The following is a 19841-nucleotide window of genomic DNA, read 5'->3' on the forward strand; positions in this document are numbered from 1 at the left end:
TAATACATGAGAAACATATACAAGTGCTATATTTCCTAGTTCTTAATCATGCTTGGTTTGGGTAAATGGGTTTTCCGTGTGGCTTGAATTAATCTGATGAATCTGCAATGTGCTTATTTTTCATCAACATATTTTACTGATAGCATGCGAACCCTTACTTAACCTGATGACTAACTACCTTATATGTGTTGCAGGGAAACAATGGGAAGCACTGAGGTTTACAATCGAGGTTAGCACGTGCATGGTCCGTTCTCTAATAGCACATTATTGTGCAATTGCAGGAACCATTCTAATATTTTGGTTTTTAACAATTTGGTCTTGCACATGTAGGTCCTGCTGTCAGAGGTTTTGACCCACTGTTCGACCCTTTTTGCATATGGGGAAATGAGTTGTCCATGAATATCAATCAAATCAAGAAACTTAGAAAGATTGTTAGGATAAAGAAATTAGCGACAAAAAACAACAAGATCTTTGTCTGCACAATGAAGAAGACATCAGTTCACTACAAGATGGTACTAACTATTATACCTTGCCTTTTTTTATTCCTTTGCCCCATTTCCAATATAGAGAAGATATTTATGCACATCCTTGTTTTCAGGCCTTTCCAAAGCAGTTCACTAATGATTACCTCTCAAACCACCTCTATGGTCAGGAGGCGAGGAAGGTTTTCATACAACACCCACGGTTCAATATTGAAGTGTTCCTGAAGAGGACGAAGGACGGACGGTCAATCATCCACAGGCACTGGCCTAAAGTTGCAAAGGCCTTCAACATGAATGAAGGCTCAATATTCGCCTTCCGCTTCAGCAGTTTTCCAGATGAGATGCATCTGTCTATATGCTGTCTATGATGCTAACTTCGAAAGGTTCTACATGTTGCATGTGGAACCTGCTGCTGGTGCAGTTGTGTAATGGGGTAGCTGAGTGCTGAAGCTATATCATGTTGTACTCTGATGTATTTCAATTATGAAATTCTGCTTCCTTGAAATGAAATATATTGTGTGCTTAATATGAAATGTCAATTAGATTAATAAATGGATTATGAATAATCGGATAATTAGCCTGCTAATTGGGTTTTGCTATTGCAAACGGTTGTTGAAAAAATATCGCGGGCGATGAACTCAGGCAACACACACAGTTTCTAGGAATAAACCGTGTTGGATCAATGAACAATCGCACACGACTTTCTCTTGAAAACTGTTTGCGTTAGGCCACCTTGCGCAAACGTTTACCACATAAAAACTGTGTGTGATGGACAGCCTTTGCCACACAGTTTCTTCTACGGACCGTGTGTTATACATTCCATAACGCAAACGATTTAACGGGACAAATTGTGTGTGATGTACCTGTGAATGGAAACGTTTTCCTTGGAGCGACTGTGTGGGATGTACATACGAACGTAAACGTTTAGCGGGACTGACTGTGCGGGATGTACTTGCGACCGGAAACAATTTTGCCGTATAATTTTATTTTTTTAGCTCTAATGTACGTATTTCCGTATTTGAGCGCTCGCCGGTCGCACACGACCTCATTTTGCCGAGCGTGTGTGCCAGGAGGGCATATCCCCGACGGTTTCTGGGCCGTGTGGGAAGGACCCCCCTATCGCCCACACTCACTTGGCGATGGTTCCAAATGCCGTCGCGGAAAGGGGTTAAAAACCATTTGTTTAGGACCGACGCGTACCAGTGTCACATCAACTAGGCATATTAATGGGCTATAGAGATGCCCATCAATAGATATCAATGTGAGTGAGTAGGGATTGCCATGCAACGGATGCACTAGAGCTATAAATGTATGAAAGCTCAACAAAAGAAACTAAGTGGGTGTGCATCCAAATTGCTTGCTCACGAAGACCTAGGGCATTTTGAGGAAGCCCATTATTGGAATATACAAGCCAAGTTCTATAACGAAAATTCCCACTAGTATATGAAAGTGACAAAATAAGATACTCTCTATCATGAAGATCATGGTGCCACTTTGAAGCACAAGTGTGGAAAAAGGATAGTAGCATTGTCCCTTCTCTCTTTTTCTCTTTTTTTTGTTTGGCTTCTTTGGCCCCCTTTTTTTCATTGGCTTCTTTGGCCCTCCCCATTTTTTTATTTCCTCACATGGGACAATGCTCTAATAATGATGATCATCACACTTCTATTTACTTACAACTCAAGAATTACAACTCAATACTTAGAACAAAATATGACTCTATATGAATGCCTCCGGCGGTGTACCGGGATGTGCAATGAATCAAGAGTGACATGTATGAGAAAATTATGAATGGCGGCGTTGCCACAAATACGATGTCAACTACATGATCATGCAAAGCAATATGACAATGATGGAACGAGTCATAATAAACGGAACAGTGGAAAGTTGCATGGCAATATATCTCAGAATGGCTATGGAAATGCCATAATAGGTAGGTATGGTGGCTGTTTTGAGGAAGATATATGGTGGGTGTATGGTTCCGGCGAAAGTTGCGCGGTACTAGAGAGGCTAGCAATGGTGGAACGGTGAGAGTGCGTATAATCCATGGACTCAACATTAGTCATAAAGAACTCACATACTTATTGCAAAAACCTACAAGTCATCAAAACAAAGTACTACACGCATGCTCCTAGGGGAAGGGTTGGTAGGAGTTAACCATTGCGCAATCCTGGCCTCCACACATAAGGAAGACAATCAAAGAAACACCTCATGCTTCAAATTTGTTACACAATGGTTACCATACGTGCATGCTACGGGACTTGCAAACCTCAACACAAGTATTTCTCAAATTCACAATTACTTTACTAGCATGACTCTAATATCACCATCCTCATATCTCAAAACAATCATCAAGCATCAAACTTCTCATAGTATTCAACGCACTTTATATGAAAGTTTTTATTATACCCATCTTGGATGCCCATCATATTAGGACTAGTTTTATAGCCAAAGCAAATTACCATGCTGTTCTAAAAGACTCTCAAAATAATATAAGTGAAGCATGAGAGATCAATAATTTCTATAAAATAAAGCCACCACCGTGCTCTAAAAATATATAAGTGAAGCACTAGAGCAAAATTATCTAGCTCAAAAGATATAAGTGAAGCACATAGAGTATTCTAATAAATTCCGATTCATGCGTGTCTCTCCCAAAAGGTGTGTACATCAAGGATGATTGTGGTAAACTAAAAATCAAATATTCAAATCATACAAGACGCTCCAGGCAAAACACATATCATGTGGTGAATAAAAATATAGCCTCAAGTAAAGTTACCGATGGATGAAGACGAAAGAGGGGATGCCTTCCGGGGCATCCCCAAGCTTTGGCTTTTGGTTGTCCTTTAATTTTACCTTGGGGTGCCTTGGGAATCCCCAAGCTTAGGCTCTTGCCACTCCTTATTCCAAAATCCATCAAATCTTTACCCAAAAACTTGAAAACTTCACAACACAAAACTTCAACAGAAAATCTCATGAGCTCCGTTAGTATAAGAAAATAAACAACCACTTTAAGGTACTGTAATGAACTCATTCTTTATTTATATTGGTGTTGAACCTACTATATTCCAACTTCTCTATGGTTCATACCCCCCGGTACTACTCATAGATTCATCAAAATAAGCAAACAACACACGAAAAACAGAATCTGTCAAAAACAGAACAGTCTGTAGCAATCTGTAACATTCGAATACTTCTGTCACTCCAAAAATCCTGAAAAATTAGGGAATCCTAAGCAATTTGTTTATTAATCTTCTGCAAAAAGAATCAACTGAAAATCACGTTCCTGTGATTTATGAAAATTATTTTCGTGCACGCAAAAGTTTCTATTTTTCAGCAAGATCAAATTAATTATCACCGTAGGCTATCCTAAAGGTATTACTTGGCACAAACACTAAATAAACACAAAACCACATCTAACCAGAGGCTAGATGAATTATTTCTTACTAAACAGGAACAAAAAGCAAAGAACAAAAATAATATTGGGTTGCCTCCCAACAAGCGCTATCGTTTAACGCCCCTAGCTAGGCATAAAAACAAGAATAGATCTAGGTATTGTCATCTTTGGTATGCGATCCATAAGTGGCTCTCATAATAGATTCATAAGGTAATTTATTTTTCTTCCTAGGAAAGTGTTCCATGCCTTTCCTTGACGGAAATTGGAATCTAATATTTCCTTCTTTCATGTCAATAATTGCACCAATTGTTCTAAGGAAAGGTCTACCAAGAATAATAGGACATGTGGGATTGCAATCTATATCAAGAACAATGAAATCTACGGGCACATAATTCCTATTTGCAACAATAAGAACATCATTAATCCTTCCCATAAGTTTCTTAATGGTGGAATCCGCAAGATGCAAATTTAAAGAGCAATCATCAAATTCACGGAAACCTAGCACATCACACAAGGTTTTTGGAATCGTGGAAACACTAGCACCCAAAATCACACAAAGCATAGCATTCGTAATCTTTAATCTTAATTTTAATACTAGGTTCCCGCTCATCATAAAGTTTTCTAGGGATAGAAACTTCTAGTTTAAGCTTTTCTTCATAGGATTGCATTAAAGCATTAACGATATGTTTAGTAAAAGCTTTATTTTGATTATAAGCATGAGGAGAATTTAACACGGATTGTAACAAGGAAATACAATCTATCAAAGAGCAACTATCATAATTAAATTCCTTGAAATCCAAAATAGTGGGTTCATTGCTATTAAAGTTTTGACCTCTTCAATCCCAATTTTATTAATTTTTGCATCAAGATCTAAAAACTCCGAATCATTGGGACGTCTGTCAACTAAAGTTGACTCATCTCCAGTCCCATCTTTAGCAAGATTCATATTGGAAAAAAAAGATTTAATAGGAGTCACATCAATTACTTTTAGATCTTCATCATTATTATCATGAAAACTAGAAGAACACGCTTTTACAAAGCAATCTTTTTTAGCACGCATCCTAGCAGTTCTTTCTTTGCACTCATCAATGGAAATTCTCATGGCTTTGAGAGACTCATTGATGTCATGCTTAGGTGGAATAGATCTAAGTTTCAAAGAATTGACATCAAGAGAAATTCTATCCACGTTCCTAGCCAACTCATCAATCTTAAGCAATTTTTCTTCAACCAAAGCATTGAAATTCTTTTGTGAACTCATAAATTCTTTAACACTAATCTCAAAATCAGAGGGCATCTTATTAAAATTTCCATAAGAGTTGTTGTAGGAATTACCATAATTATTAGAGGAATTACTAGGAAACGGCCTAGAATTAAAGTTTCCTCTATACGCGTTGTTACCAAAATTGTTCCTACCAACAAAATTCACATCCATAGATTCATTATTATTCTCAATCAAAGTGGACAAAGGCATATCATTAGGATCAAAAGAAACACTTTTATTATCAAACAATTTCATAAGTTCATCCATCTTTCCACTCAAAACATTAATCTCTTCAATCGCATGAACTTTTTTACTAGTGGATCTTTCGGTGTGCCATTGAGAAAAATTAACCATAATATTGTCTAGGAGTTTAGTAGCTTCTCCTAAAGTGATTTCCATAAAAGTGCCTCCCGCGGCCAAATCTAAAAGATTTCTAGAAGCAAAATTCAATCCGGCATAAAAAATTTCTATAATCATCCACAAATTCAAAAAATGTTTAGGGCAATTACGTATCATTAATTTCATCCTCTCCCAAGCTTGTGCAACATGATCATGATCAAGTTGCTTAAAATTCATAATATCGTTCCTAAGAGAGATGATCTTAGCGGGAGGAAAATACTTAGAGATACAAGCATCTTTGCACTTATTCCATGAACCAATACTATTTTTAGGCAAAGAAGAGAACCAAGTTTTAGCACGATCTCTTAGCGAAAACGGAAATAGCTTCAATTTAACAATATCATTATCCACATCTTTCTTCTTTTGCATATCACATAAATCAACAAAGTTGTTTAGATGGGTAGCGGCATCTTCACTAGGAAGGCCAGAAAATTGATCTTTCATAACAAGATTCAACAAAGCGGTATTAATTTCACAAGATTCAACATCAGTAGTAGGAGCAATCGGAGTGCTAGTAAAATCATTGTTGTTGGTATTGGAAAAGTCACACAATTTAGTATTATCTTGAGCCATCGTGACAAACAATCAATCCAACACACAAGCACACAAGAAGCAAGCGAAAAGAGACGAACGGAAAAGAGGCGAAGAAAAGGCAAAGGTTTTCAAAAATCATTTTAGAAGTGGGGGAGAGGAAAACGAGAGGCGAATGTCAAACAATGTAATGCGAGGGAGAAGAGTTTATGATGAGTACTTGGTATGTCTTGACTTGGCATAGATCTCCCCGGCAACGGCGCTAGAAATTGGCAAGTTGACGGGAGATCAAATCTTGACTTGACTTGGCGTAAACCTCCCTGGCAACGGCGCCAGAAATCCTTCTTGCTACCTCTTGAGCATGAGTTGGTTTTCCCTTGAAGAGGAAAGGGTGATGCAGCAAAGTAACGTAAGTATTTCCCTCAGTTTTTGAGAACCAAGGTATCAATCCAGTAGGAGACATCGCACAAGTCACCTAGTACCTGCACAAACAATCAAGAACCTTGCAACCAACGCGATAAAAGGGTTGTCAATCCCTTCAAGGTCACTCGCAAAAGTGAGATCTAATAGAGATAGTAAAGTAAATATTTTTGGTATTTTTGTTGTATAGATTGGAAAGTAAAGATTGCAAAATAGTAAACGAGATGCAATGTAAATAAAAGAGATGCAGTATAATAAGAAAGAGACCCAGGGGCCATAGGTTTCACTAGTGGCTTCTCTCAAGATAGCATGTATTACGGTGGGTGAACAAATTACTGCCGAGCAATTGATAGAAAAGCACATAGTTATGAAGATATCTAAGGCAATGATCATGAATATAGGCATCACGTCCGTGTCAAGTAGACCGAAACGATTCTGCATCTACTACTATTACTCCACACATCGACCGCTATCCAGCATGCATCTAGAGTATTAAGTTCATAAGAACGGAGTAACGCATTAAGCAAGATGACATGATGTAGAGGGATAAACTTAAGCAATACGCATAGTTATGAAGATATCTAAGGCAATGATCATGAATATAGGCATCACGTCCGTGTCAAGTAGACCGAAACGATTTTACATCTACTACTATTACTCCACACATCGACCGCTATCCAGCATGCATCTAGAGTATTAAGTTCATAAGAACGGAGTAACGCATTAAGCAAGATGACATGATGTAGAGGGATAAACTTAAGAAATATGATATAAACCCCATCTTTTTATCCTCGATGGCAACAATACAATACGTGCCTTGCTGCCCCTACTGTCACTGGGAAAGGACACCGCAAGATTGAACCCAAAGCTAAGCACTTCTCCCATTGCAAGAAAGATTAATCTAGTAGGCCAAACTAAACCGATAATTCGAAGAGACTTGCAAAGATATCAAATCATGCATATAAGAATTCAGAGAAGAACCAAATAATATTCATAGATAATCTTGTTCATAAATCCACAATTCATCGGATCTCGGCATACACACCGCAAAAGAGTATAACATCGAATAGATCTCCAAGAACATCGAGGAGAACATTGTATTGAGAATCAAAGAGAGAGAAGAAGCCATCTAGCTAATAACTATGGGCCCGAAGGTTTGTGGTAAACTACTCACGCTTCATCGGAGAGGCAATGGTGTTGATGTAGAAGCCCTCCGTGATCGATTCCCCCTCTGGCAGATCGCCGAAAAAGGCCCCAAGATGGGATCTCACGGGTACAGAAGGTTGCGGCGGTGGAAAAGTGGTTTCGTGGCTCTCCCTGATGTTTCTAGGGTATACGAGTATATATAGGCGTAGAAGTATGTCGGTGGAGCTACGAGGGGCCCACGAGGGTCGGGGGTGCGCCCTCCTGCCTCGTGGCCTCCTCGTGGAGTTCCAGACTTCAACTCCAAGTCTCCTGGTTTGCTTTCGGTCCAAGAAAGATCCTCGCAAAGGTTTCGTTCAGTTTGGACTCCGTTTGGTATTCCTTTTCTGTAAAACTCTAAAATAGGCAAAAAAACAGAAACTGGCACTAGGCCTTTAGTTAATAGGTTAGTCCCAAAAATAATATAAAAGAGCATATTAAAGCCCATTAAACATCCAAAACAGATAATATAATAGCATGGAACAATCAAAAATTATAGATACGTTGGAGACGTATCAAGGAGCGACCAACTAGAGAACGACAACGGTCATAAACATGCATTGAGATTAATCAACATTGAGTGCAAGCATGAGTATGATATAAATCACCATGAACATAAATATCGTGGAGGCTATGTTGATTTTGTTTCAAGTACATGCGTGAACATGTGCCAAGTGAATCCACTTGAATCATTCAAAGGAGGACCCCATCCTATCATACTACATCATAACCGTTTAAAAATGCATGTTGGCACTCAAGACAAACCATTATACGCTCCTAGCTAATTAAGAATGGAATGAGTAACTAGAATCTCTAATTGTCATTGCAAACATGTTTTATTCATAATGGGCTGAATCAAGAACGATGAGCTAATCATATTTACAAAAACAAAATAGGTGTTCTAACTCTAGCAAGATGTTCATCAAGTAATTCACCCAGTGGCACAGTTTTATCAAGCAAAGCAGTAGTATCATCATAAGCATCATTCATAGCAGAAGTAGCATCATCAATAACATGCGACATATCAGAATCAATAGCAGGTGTAGGTGTCACAAGTTTACTCAAAACAAAAGGTGAATCAAGTGCAGAGCTAGATGGCAGTTCCTTACTTCCCCTCGTAGTAGAGGGATAGATCTTGGTTTTGGTATCTTTCATATTCTTCATAGTGATCAACAGATATAAATCCCAAGTGACTCAGAGAATAGAGCTATGCTCCCCAGCAACGCCGCCAGAAAAAAGGTCTTGATAACCCACAAGTATAGGGGATCGCAACAGTTTTCGAGGGTAGAGTATTCAACCCAAATTTATTGATACGACACAAGGGGCGCCAAAGAATATTTTCAAGTATTAGCAGCTGACTTGTCAATTCAACCACACCTGAAACACTTAATATCTGCAGCAAAGTATTTAGTAGCAAAGTAGTATGAAGTAACGGTAACAGTGGCAAAAGTAATAGTAGCAGTTTTGTAGCAATTGTAACAGTGGCAACGGCAAAGTAACGTAGCAAAGATCAATGTGTGACAAGATCGTAGGCAATGGATCAATGATGGATAATTATGTTGGATGGCATTCATCATGCAACAGTTAACCTAGGGTGACACAGAACTAGCTCCAATTCATCATTATAATGTAGGCATGTATTCCGTATATAGTCATACGTGCTTATGGAAAAGAACTTGCATGACATCTTTTGTCCTACCCTCCCGTGGCAGTGGGGTCCTAATGGAAACTAAGGGATATTAAGGCCTCCTTTTAATAGAGAACCAAAACAAAGCACTAGCACTTAGTGAATACATGCACTCCTCAAACTACGGTAATCACCGAAAAGAATCCCAATTATTGTCACGTTGGGGTATGCGGATCATAACTCGTAATAGGTGTCTACAACTTGCAAGATCGAATCAAGAACACAAATATATTCATGAAAACATAAAGGGTTCAGATCTGAATTCATGGCACTCGGGCCCTAGTGACAAGCATTAAGCATAGCAAAGTCATAGCAACGTCAATATCAGAACATAGTGGATACTAGGGATCAAACCCTAACAAAACTAACTCGATTACATGATAAATCTCATCCAACCCATCACCGTCCAGCAAGCCTACGATGGAATTACTCATGCACGGCGGTGAGCATCATGAAATTGGTGATGGAGGAAGGTGGATGATGATGATGGCGATGGATCCCCCTCTCCGGAGCCCTGAACGGACTCCAGATCAGCCCTCCCGATGAAGAACAGGAGGAGGAGGCGGCCCCGTATCGTAAAACATGATGAATCCTTCTCTTTGATTTGTTCTCCCCGAACATGAATATATAGAGTTGGATTTAGGGTCGGAGGAGGTCCAGGGGACCCACAAGGCAGGGCGTGCCCCCTAGGGGGGCGCCCTCCACCCTTGTGGACACGTGGTGGGTCCCCTCTGGTTGATTCTTTCACCAATATTTTTTATTTATTCCAGAAATATTCTTTGTGAATTTTCAGGCAATCCGAGAACTTCTATTTCTGCACAAAAATAACACCAAGGCAATTCTGCTGAAAACAGCGTCAGTCTGGCTTAGTTCCATTCAAATCATGCAAACTAGAGTCCAAAACAAGGCAAAAGTGTTTGGAAAAGTAGATACGATGGAGACGTATCACCTCTCCCCATGTATATATAGGTGGGAGGGAGGAGCAGCCAAGGGGGCGCCCAAGTAGGAGGAATCCTACTTGGGGTCCCTCCCAAGCCGCGCCCCTGCCTTATATAGGTGCGGGGGATAGGCAGGGGAGGGTGGCGCCCCCCTTTCTCACTTGAGGAGGGAAAGGAAGGAGGGGCCACCCCTTTCCTTCCCCTAGGGGCTACTGTCCAAAGAAGGGGAGCACCAGGGGCTGGTCTGTCCCCCCCTTTGGCCCATTAGGCCCATACACTTACCGGGGGGGGGGGTTCCGGAACCCCTTCCGGTGACCTGATGACTACCCGATGCACTCCGAAACTCTTCCGGTGTTCGAATACCATCGTCCTATATATCAATCTTTACCTCTCGACCATTTCGAGACTCCTCGTCATGTCTGTGATCTCATCCGGGACTCCGAACAACATTCGGTCACCAAATCATATAACTCATATAGCATTATATCGTCAATGAACGTTAAGCGTGCGGACCCTACGGGTTCGAGAACTATGTAGACATGACCGAGACACCTCTCCGGTTGGATGCCCATATTGGCTCCTACATATTCTACGAAGATATTTATCGGTCGAACCTTATGACAACATACGTAATTCCCTTTGTCCATCGGTATGTTACTTGCCCGACATTCGATCGTCGGTATCCTCATACCTAGTTCTATCTCGTTACTGGCAAGTCTGTTTATCGTTCCATAATACATCATCCTGCAACTAACTCATTAGTCACTTTGCTTGCAAGGCTTCTTATGATGTGTATTACCAAGAGGGCCTAGAGATACCTCTCCGATACTCGGAGTGACAAATCCTAATCTCGATCTACACCAACTCAACAAACATCTTTGGAAATACCTGTAGAGCATCTTTATGATCACCCAGTTATGTTGTGATGTTTGATAGCACACAAGGTATTCCTTCGGTATCCAGGAGTTGCATAATCTCATAGTCGAAGGAATATGTAAATGACATGAAGAAAGCAATAGCAATAAACTGAACGATCAATATGCTAAGCTAACGAATGGGTCTTGTCCATCACATCATTCTCCTAATGATGTGATCCCGTTATCAAATGACCACACATGTCAATGGTTAGGAAACCTTAACCATCTTTGATCAATGAGCTAGTCTAGTAGAGGCTTACTAGGGACATGGTATTTGTTTATGTATTCACACATGTATTTAGGTTCCCGATCAATACAATTCTAGCATGAATAATAGACCTTTATTATGAATAAGGAAATATAAAATAACAACTTTATTATTGCCTCTAGGGCATATTTCGTTCAGTCTCCCACTTGCACTAGAGTCAATAATCTAGTTCACATCACCATGTGATTTAACACCCATAGTTCACATCGCCATGTGACCAAGATCCAAAGAGTTTACTAAGGTGTGATCATGTTTTGCTTGTGAGAGAAGTTTAGTCAATGGGTCTGTCACATTCAGATCCGTATGTATTTTGCAAATTTCTATGTCTACAATGCTCTGCATGAAGCTACTCTAGCTAATTGCCCCCACTTTCAATACGTATCCAGATTGAGACTCAAAGTCATCCGAATCGGTGCCAAAGCTTGCATCGACGTAACCCTTTACGATGAACTCCTTATCACCTCCATAATCGAGAAATATTTCCTTAGTCCTATTAGGTAACTAAGGATAATTTTCACCACTGTCCAGTGGTCCACTCCTGGATCACTATTGTACCCCCTTGCCAAACTCATGGCAAGGCACACAACATGTCTGGTACACAGCATGGCATACTTTCTAGAACCTATGGCTGAGGCATAGGGAATGACTTTCATTCTCTCTCTATCTTCTGCCGTGATCGGGCTTTGAGTCTTACTCAACTTCACACCTTGTAACACAGGCAAGAACCCTTTCTTTGACTGGTCCATTTTTGAACTTCTTCAAAACTTTATCAAGGTATGTGCTTTGTGAAAGTCTATTAAGCATCTAGATCTATCCCTATAGATCTTGATGCCTAATATATAAGTAGCTTCACCGAGGTCTTTCATTGAGAAATTCTTATTCAAGTATCCTTTTATGTTATCCAGAAATTCTATATCATTTCCAATCGATAATATGTCATCCACATATAATATCAGAAATGCTACAGAGCTCCCACCCGCTTTCTTGTAAATACAGGCTTCATCATAAGTCTGTATAAAACCATATGCTTTGATCACCTCATCAAAGCGTATATCCCAACTCCGAGATGCTTGCACCAGTCCATAGATGGATTGCTGGAGCTTGCACACTTTGTTAGCACCTTTAGGATCGACAAAACCTTCTGGTTGCATCATATACAACTCTTCTTTAAGAAATCCATTAAGGAATGCAGTTTTGACGTCCATTTGCCAAATTTCATAATTATAAAATGCGGCAATTTCTAACATGATTCGGACTGACTTAAGCATCGCTACGGGTGAGAAGGTCTCATCGTAGTCAACCCCTTGAACTTGTCGAAAACCTTTCGTGACAAGTCGAGCTTTGTAGATGGTGACATTACCATCAGCTTCTGTCTTCTTCTTGAAGATCCATTTATTCTCAATGGCTTTGCCGACCATCTGGCAAGTCCACCAAAGTCCACACTTTGTTCTCATACATGGATCCTATCTCATATTTCATGGCCTCAAGCCATCTATCGGAATCTGGGCTCATCATAGCTTCTTCATAGTTCGTAGGTTTGCCATGGTCTAATAACATGACTTCCAGGACAGGATTACCAAACCACTTTTGTGCGGAACGTGCTCTGTTCGACCTACGAGGTCCAGTAGTAACTTGGTCTGAGGTTTCATGATCATCATCATTAGCTTCCTCTCTAGTTGGTGTAGGCATCACAGGAACGGATTTCTCTGATGTGCTACTTTCCAATTCGAGAGAAGGTACAATTACCTCATCAAGTTCTACTTTCCTCCCACTCACTTCTTTCGAGAGAAACTCCTCTAGAAAGGTTCCATTCTTGGCAACAAAAATCTTGCCTTCGGATTGTGGTAGAAGGTGTACCCAATTGTTTCCTTAGGGTATCCTATGAAGACCCACTTCTCCGATTTGGGTTTGAGCTTATCAGGCTGAAGCCTTTTGACATAAGTGTCACAACCCCAAATTTTAAGAAACGACAGCCTAGGTTTCTTGCCAAACCATAGTTCATATGGCGTCGTCTCAACAGATTTAGACGGTGCCCTATTTAACATTAATGCAACTGTCTCTAATGCATAACCCCAAAACAATAGTGGTAAACCGGTAAGAGACATCATAGAACGCACTGATGTTGGCTTGAACTACGTCGGTATTTCCCCAAAGAGGAAGGGATAATGCAGCACAACAACGGTAGGTATTTCCCCCAGTGATGAGACCAAGGTTATCAAACAAGTAGGAGAATCACGTAACACTACGTGAACGGCACCTGCACACAAATAACAAATACTCACAACCCGACGTGTTAAAGGGGTTATCAATCCCTTTCAGGCAACGGCGCCAAAAATAGGCAAACGGACGTGAGAGAGTTGTAAATAATGATAGATCGAACGCCAAATAAAATAAAGTGCAGCAAGGTATTTTTGTATTTTTGGTTTAATAGATCTGAAAATAAAAGCAAAGGAAAATAGATTACAAAGGCAAATATAATGAAGAAGAGACCTGGGGGCCGTAGATTTCACTAGTGGCTTCTCTCGAGAAAAATAGCAAACGGTGGCTGAACAAATTACTGTTGGGCAATTAATAGAACTTCAAATAATCATGACGATATCCAGGCAATGATCATTATATAGGCATCACGTCCAAGATTAGTAGACCGACTCCTGCCTGCATCTACTACTATTATTTCACACATCGACCGCTATCCAGCATGCATCTAGTGTATTAAGTTCATGGAAAAACGGAGTAATGCAATAAGAACGATGACATGATGTAGACAAGATCTATTTATGTAGGAATAGACCCCATCGTTTTATCCTTAGTAGCAACGATACATACATGTCGGTTCCCTTTCTGTCATTGGGATCAAGCATCGTAAGATCGAACCCACTACAAAGCACCTCTTCCCATTGCAAGATAAATAGATCAAGTTGGACAAACAAAACCCAAATATCAGAGAAGAAATACGAGGCTATAAGTAATCATGCATATAAGAGATCAAAGAAGACTCAAATAACTTTCATGGATAAAAAGATAGGTCTGATCATAAACTCAAAGTTCACCGGATCCCAACAAACACACCGCAAAAAGAGTTACATCATATGGATCTCCAAGAGACTATTGTATTGAGAATCAAACGAGAGAGAGGAAGCCATCTAGCTACTAACTACGGACCCGTAGGTCTACAAAGCACTACTCATGCATCATCGGAGAGGCACCAATGGACATGATGCACCCCTCCGTGATGGTGCCTAGATTGGATCTGGTGGTTCTGGAAGTTGCGGCGGCTGGAATTGATTTTCGTCGACTCCCCTAGGGTTTATGAAATATTGGGGTATTTATAGAGCAAAGAGGCGGTTCGGGGGGCACCCTAGGTGGGCACAACCCACCAGGGCACGCCTGGGCCTCCAGGCGCGCCCTGGTGGGTTGTGCTCCCCTCGGAGCACCCCCGAGGCGCTTCTCCGGCCCACTGGATGTCTTTTGGTCCAAAAAAAACCCGCAAAAGGTGTCGCTGTGTTTGGACTCCGTTTGGTATTGATTTCCTGCGATGTAAAAAACATGCAAAAACAACAACTGGCACTTGGCACTATATCAATAGGTTAGTACCAAAAAATGATATAAAAGGACTATAAAATGCTTATAAAACATCCAAGAATGATAATATAACAGTATGGAACAATAAACAATTATAGATACGTTGGAGACGTATCAGCATCCCCAAGCTTAATTCCCGCTCGTCCTCGAGTAGGTAAATAATAAAAATAGAATTTTTGATGTGGAATGCTGCCTAACATGTCATCTCATATTCTTTTCTTTATAGCACGAACATTTGGACTTTTATATGGTTCAAAGCAATAGTCTAGTTTTGACATGCACTACTGCAGGATGGTCCAAACGCGACACTACGATCAGAGGCCCTTCGACGAAACTGTGTGCGATGCCATAATCGCAAACGGTGGTGTCAAAAAACAGTCAAAAAAGGTGCAAAATGTTTGCGATGACGGATGCATCAAACACGGTTCAGATTTTAGTTGCGTGTGCGATGCAGGGCATACGGTTCAGTTCAATTAACTGTTTGGGATGAGGAGGAACAAAACAAATGGGAAGCCAGATGAAGGCGTGTGCGATATACAGCATACGGTTCACTGTGATAAACCGTGTGTGATTAGGCAACACAATGGAAACGGTTCAACTGAACAAGATGTGTGTGATACGCGGCAAACATTCCGTAATCAGAAATGTGTGCGAAGACTAATAATAACACAGACGATTGCTGCTAATAAGCCGTGTGATTTGCTCTGTCTACAGTAGAATAACATGTATATATATATATACATATATATAATATATATATATACATATATATATATATATATAACTGAAATAAACATCCAATTACATAAGTGACTATACAGATCATTCGCACACACCTCAATCAACAATTGCATGCATTCTAAAGTAGGAGAAACGATCGTCTAGTCATCTACTTCTTGTGACGCTCCCGCCACTGCTATGTGGCTCGATCCCTCGTCTGGGGCTGGAGGAAGACAGTTCCTCATGTCAACGATCCGCCTATACATCTCGTAGCTTTTGTACACGTCCTTGGCCGCGTACTTGACATGTTCTTCATCCAGTCTCTCATGCCAAACACTGTGCCAGGCGTTCTTGTCCTTCTTGCTCTCTTCCTTCATCTTCGCGTAGTAGAGGTCGATGATGGCCGAGGCGAGGTCAACCAGGGAGTTCAGTTTGTTGTTGTCGCTCCCCCAGACCTTGTAGTGGTGCTGGATGTTGACAAGATTGGGCATTTCAAGCCCGAAGCCTTGAGCGCTTTTAGATCCTTGGTGGTGTCCACAGTAGCGAAACTATAGTCGGAGCTGTTGATAAACCTGGAGAAACGCTCGCAAGGCCTTGTGGCAAGGTGGTAGTGGTAGACGAGGACGTCATGTCGCATGCACAGCTGGGCAACGGCAACCTTCTGATCGTGCCCCACACGACCCATGGTGTACTCGAGGTCGAAGCCGACCACTCGGTACTTGTCCTCGCAAGGAACTGCTCCATAGTTTGGATGGAGCTCTCCACCGAGACCGGATCGTTCGTGTACACCACTGAGAGGGCCTTCCCCCTCACGTGGGTGTCTAGTACGTGATGCGTGGTGAACTGCCCGCCGTTGTCGTCGTCGGCCGCTGGGAGCGCCATTGGAGCCACGGGGAGCGCCATTGGAACCGCTGGATGTCCTCTGTATATGTGTCGTCGTGGGTGTGCTTATTGTGTCGTGTGATGCGAGAGATATAAGGTAAATGGCCGTAGGAATAAATGGGGGGCCGGGTGGCCTGGATTCTCCGCGCGTCCGCATGGCAGTTTTTGCAGCGGGTAACTGCATCGTCGCACCGCGCCTGGCGCAGCCGCATGCACACAAATGTGCATGATCATGCACCGGCCCCAAACACTGGCAGCGCGCATGGAGGGACGAGGGTAGATCACTCGGAGGGACGCGAGAGCAGAGCACGCGTGGCGGGACGCGAGCAGAGCGCGCCGCGGCCGCCTGAACCGCAAGCAACCACACGCATAGAGCAGTTGAACACGCACGAAATGGTCGCCTACAAGCCGGCGACAGTTGCGTCGCTGCGTAGAGAGCGGCCGTGTGCTACCACCTCCGTCTAGTCTATAGTCCCCTTTATATTCTGTGCCATACTTTGCCCTCAAATTTAATCCACAAAATGTTAATGCATGTTATAAAAATTATATAATTGGATGCTCTGTTCAAATACGAATCCAACTATATAATCTTTGGCGACATGCATTCATATTTTATTAGTTAAATCATACTTATAAACCAGGATGGGGGTATAGTAGGTAATTAAATCGCAAACGTTTTTTATTAACCGTGTGTGTACGTGGCCTTTCGTCCTCCTCTTGCACGTCTTGTCACCCCGCTGTCGGAGATGGCTTACAGCACAAGCTTGTGCAGCGCGCAGGGGTGTTCTTTTGGCCAAACGGTGGCGCCAATGAATCGTCGGTGAGCCCGTTCCCGCGCAACCTCGCAGGTTCCCGCGCAAGCTTCCCGCCTGACTCGGTGAAATCCCCCCAAATCCCAATGCTTATCAGCCTGCTATAAAAACCCTCACGGCCGGCGAGTCCTGCGTCGCATTTTCCCCTTCCTCCCTGTAGCTTATCTCATCTGCTTCTCCCACAATTGCCAATGGCACCGGTCCATCGTCATCGCTCAGCCACTCCGCCGTCATCAGTGGACAGCTCCACCTGGGAGGCTACACCGTGGTAGTGGCGCAGTCCCCGGTGTAGTGTAGTGCGCCTGGCATCCCTGTTGGGTGTGCGCGGAACACCCACCACACACTCCGCAGCTGCTGCCCGTCGGCAGCTGTTGCCGGCCGCCGTTGCCGCCACACCACCGTCGAAAGCCAGGGCCATCTCCCGCTCCGCCGCCGTGGCCCGAAGGCGGGAGGTGGCCGTCGTGGCCGCCACCCCCTTGCCGGCCACCGTGGCCATCACCCGCTCCGTCACCGCGGCCCGAAGGTGGGAGATGGTGGTTGTGGCCACCACCCCATCGTCGGCCGCCGGGGCCGCCAGCCCACCGTCGACCGCCGGGGTCATCACCCGCTCCGCCACCTGAAGGCGGGAGGCGGAGGTGGATGCCCACACGTGCGTCAGCGACCTTGCGCGCTACACCGAGTTCCTGCGGGAGGAGGAGGAGCGCCTCGTCGAGCACGCAAAGAGCCTTATCGCCGCCGTGGCCGCGACACACGCCACCTTAGAGGCGAGGAATCAGGAGATCTACGAGGAGAGCCACCGCTTTGAGAGGGGTCATCTAGAGCGGCGGAGGGCGTTTGAGGTGAGCGTCGCTGAAGCTGCAACAGCGACAGGCACCGTATTGCAGTTGTCCAGCTCGTCGGTAGGCTCCTCCTCCTCTTCCTCTTACTGAGCACGCTCGGCAGAGGAGAGGTAGCCGGAAGTAGTACAAAGCCCCTCCATAGTAGGAGTAGTATTTAGGGGCTATTTTGTTCAGTTCATCAGACTATAGATGTGGTGGAACTGTACAACGTACTTAAAATTAGCTAGTATATATAGTTGAACTAGCTATTTCAGTACGTGGTTGGCAACAATTGGGGAAAAGTTTGGTCGGTTCAGCTATCGAGTTGAACTGTTTGTATAAATTAAGAATGATTGCTTAATCTATGAATGAAATCTATGCTTAATTACTGAATTTTAGTTGCAAAAATTAGATGCTGCTAGTGATTTTTAGCTTCATATTTTGACAAAACGCAGTGTTACAAGGTTGACAGATGGCAATGTTACTAGATCAACAAATGTCAATCTTTCCAGTTTGACAAATGGCAACATACCCAATATGACAGATGCAAATCGCACCAAATTGTTTGTAAGTGGTAGCACACGAGTCATCCAAAAGAACCATTTGCGTTGAAGAGATGGACAAATCCTGCTCTCACTTTGCATCATGTTGTCCCGGGGTCGACGGGCGGGGCGCGGGAGGACGGCAGCTGGCGGCGCTGAGAGGTAGCGTTCGACGGCGGCGTCCCATGCCGCTGAGGAGGGCGCGTGCATGGAGAGGAAGGCGGGCGGCCATGGAAGTCAAAGGGCTCACTTCCCAGTGAGCCTGCGCAACGTACAGCTTGCACGCTTCCCGGTGAGCCTGCGGATTCAAGGACAACTTGCAGGCCTCTCGGTCAGCCTGCGCTCGCACGCTCCCATTCAGTCAAGGTCAAGCAACTGTCCGCACGGCACCTCCTACAGCCATTAAAACCAAGACACGTGGCGTCACGTGAATGGTTAACAGAACACACACGGTTTGAATTCTACAAACGTTTGAGATATTAAAGTGGCAGCTATTTTTTCAAAATGCCTTTGTTGGATGTCATTATTCGAGTGCGCCTTCTCTCAAAATGGACACAAAAAATACCATAGAATGTCGGTGCCATTCCATGATAGCATGCCAAGTTTCATGAATTTCGGGCGAGTTTTGGATTTACTAGAATTTAAAAATAAAGTATCTCAACGTTTTGCCGGCAATCAACGGTGCCCTGGTGTTTTAAATTCATTCCCATTTCTTGCATGGGACCTAAGCATGCACCCAAGGACACATATTTGATTTTTCAACTAATTTATACGCATTAGAGCATGTGCATGTAGTTCAAATTTGAATTATGCAGATAAATGCACTGAAAACTCAATTAATGCATAAAATGTCCAAACGAACCCCGAAAAATCCCAAACATTGACACAACACTCCTGTTGTTCTATGTTGACACGAGAAATTTTTTGAAAGCAATAAGAGGCAATGGATATCGTTTCGTCCCCAAAGGTGGGACGTTCCCTACCGAAACCATCACGTTTGTTGTGAGAA

This window comes from Triticum aestivum, chromosome 5D, assembly GCF_018294505.1.
Source record: "Triticum aestivum cultivar Chinese Spring chromosome 5D, IWGSC CS RefSeq v2.1, whole genome shotgun sequence".
In the NCBI taxonomy this organism is placed as follows: Eukaryota; Viridiplantae; Streptophyta; class Magnoliopsida; order Poales; family Poaceae; genus Triticum; species Triticum aestivum.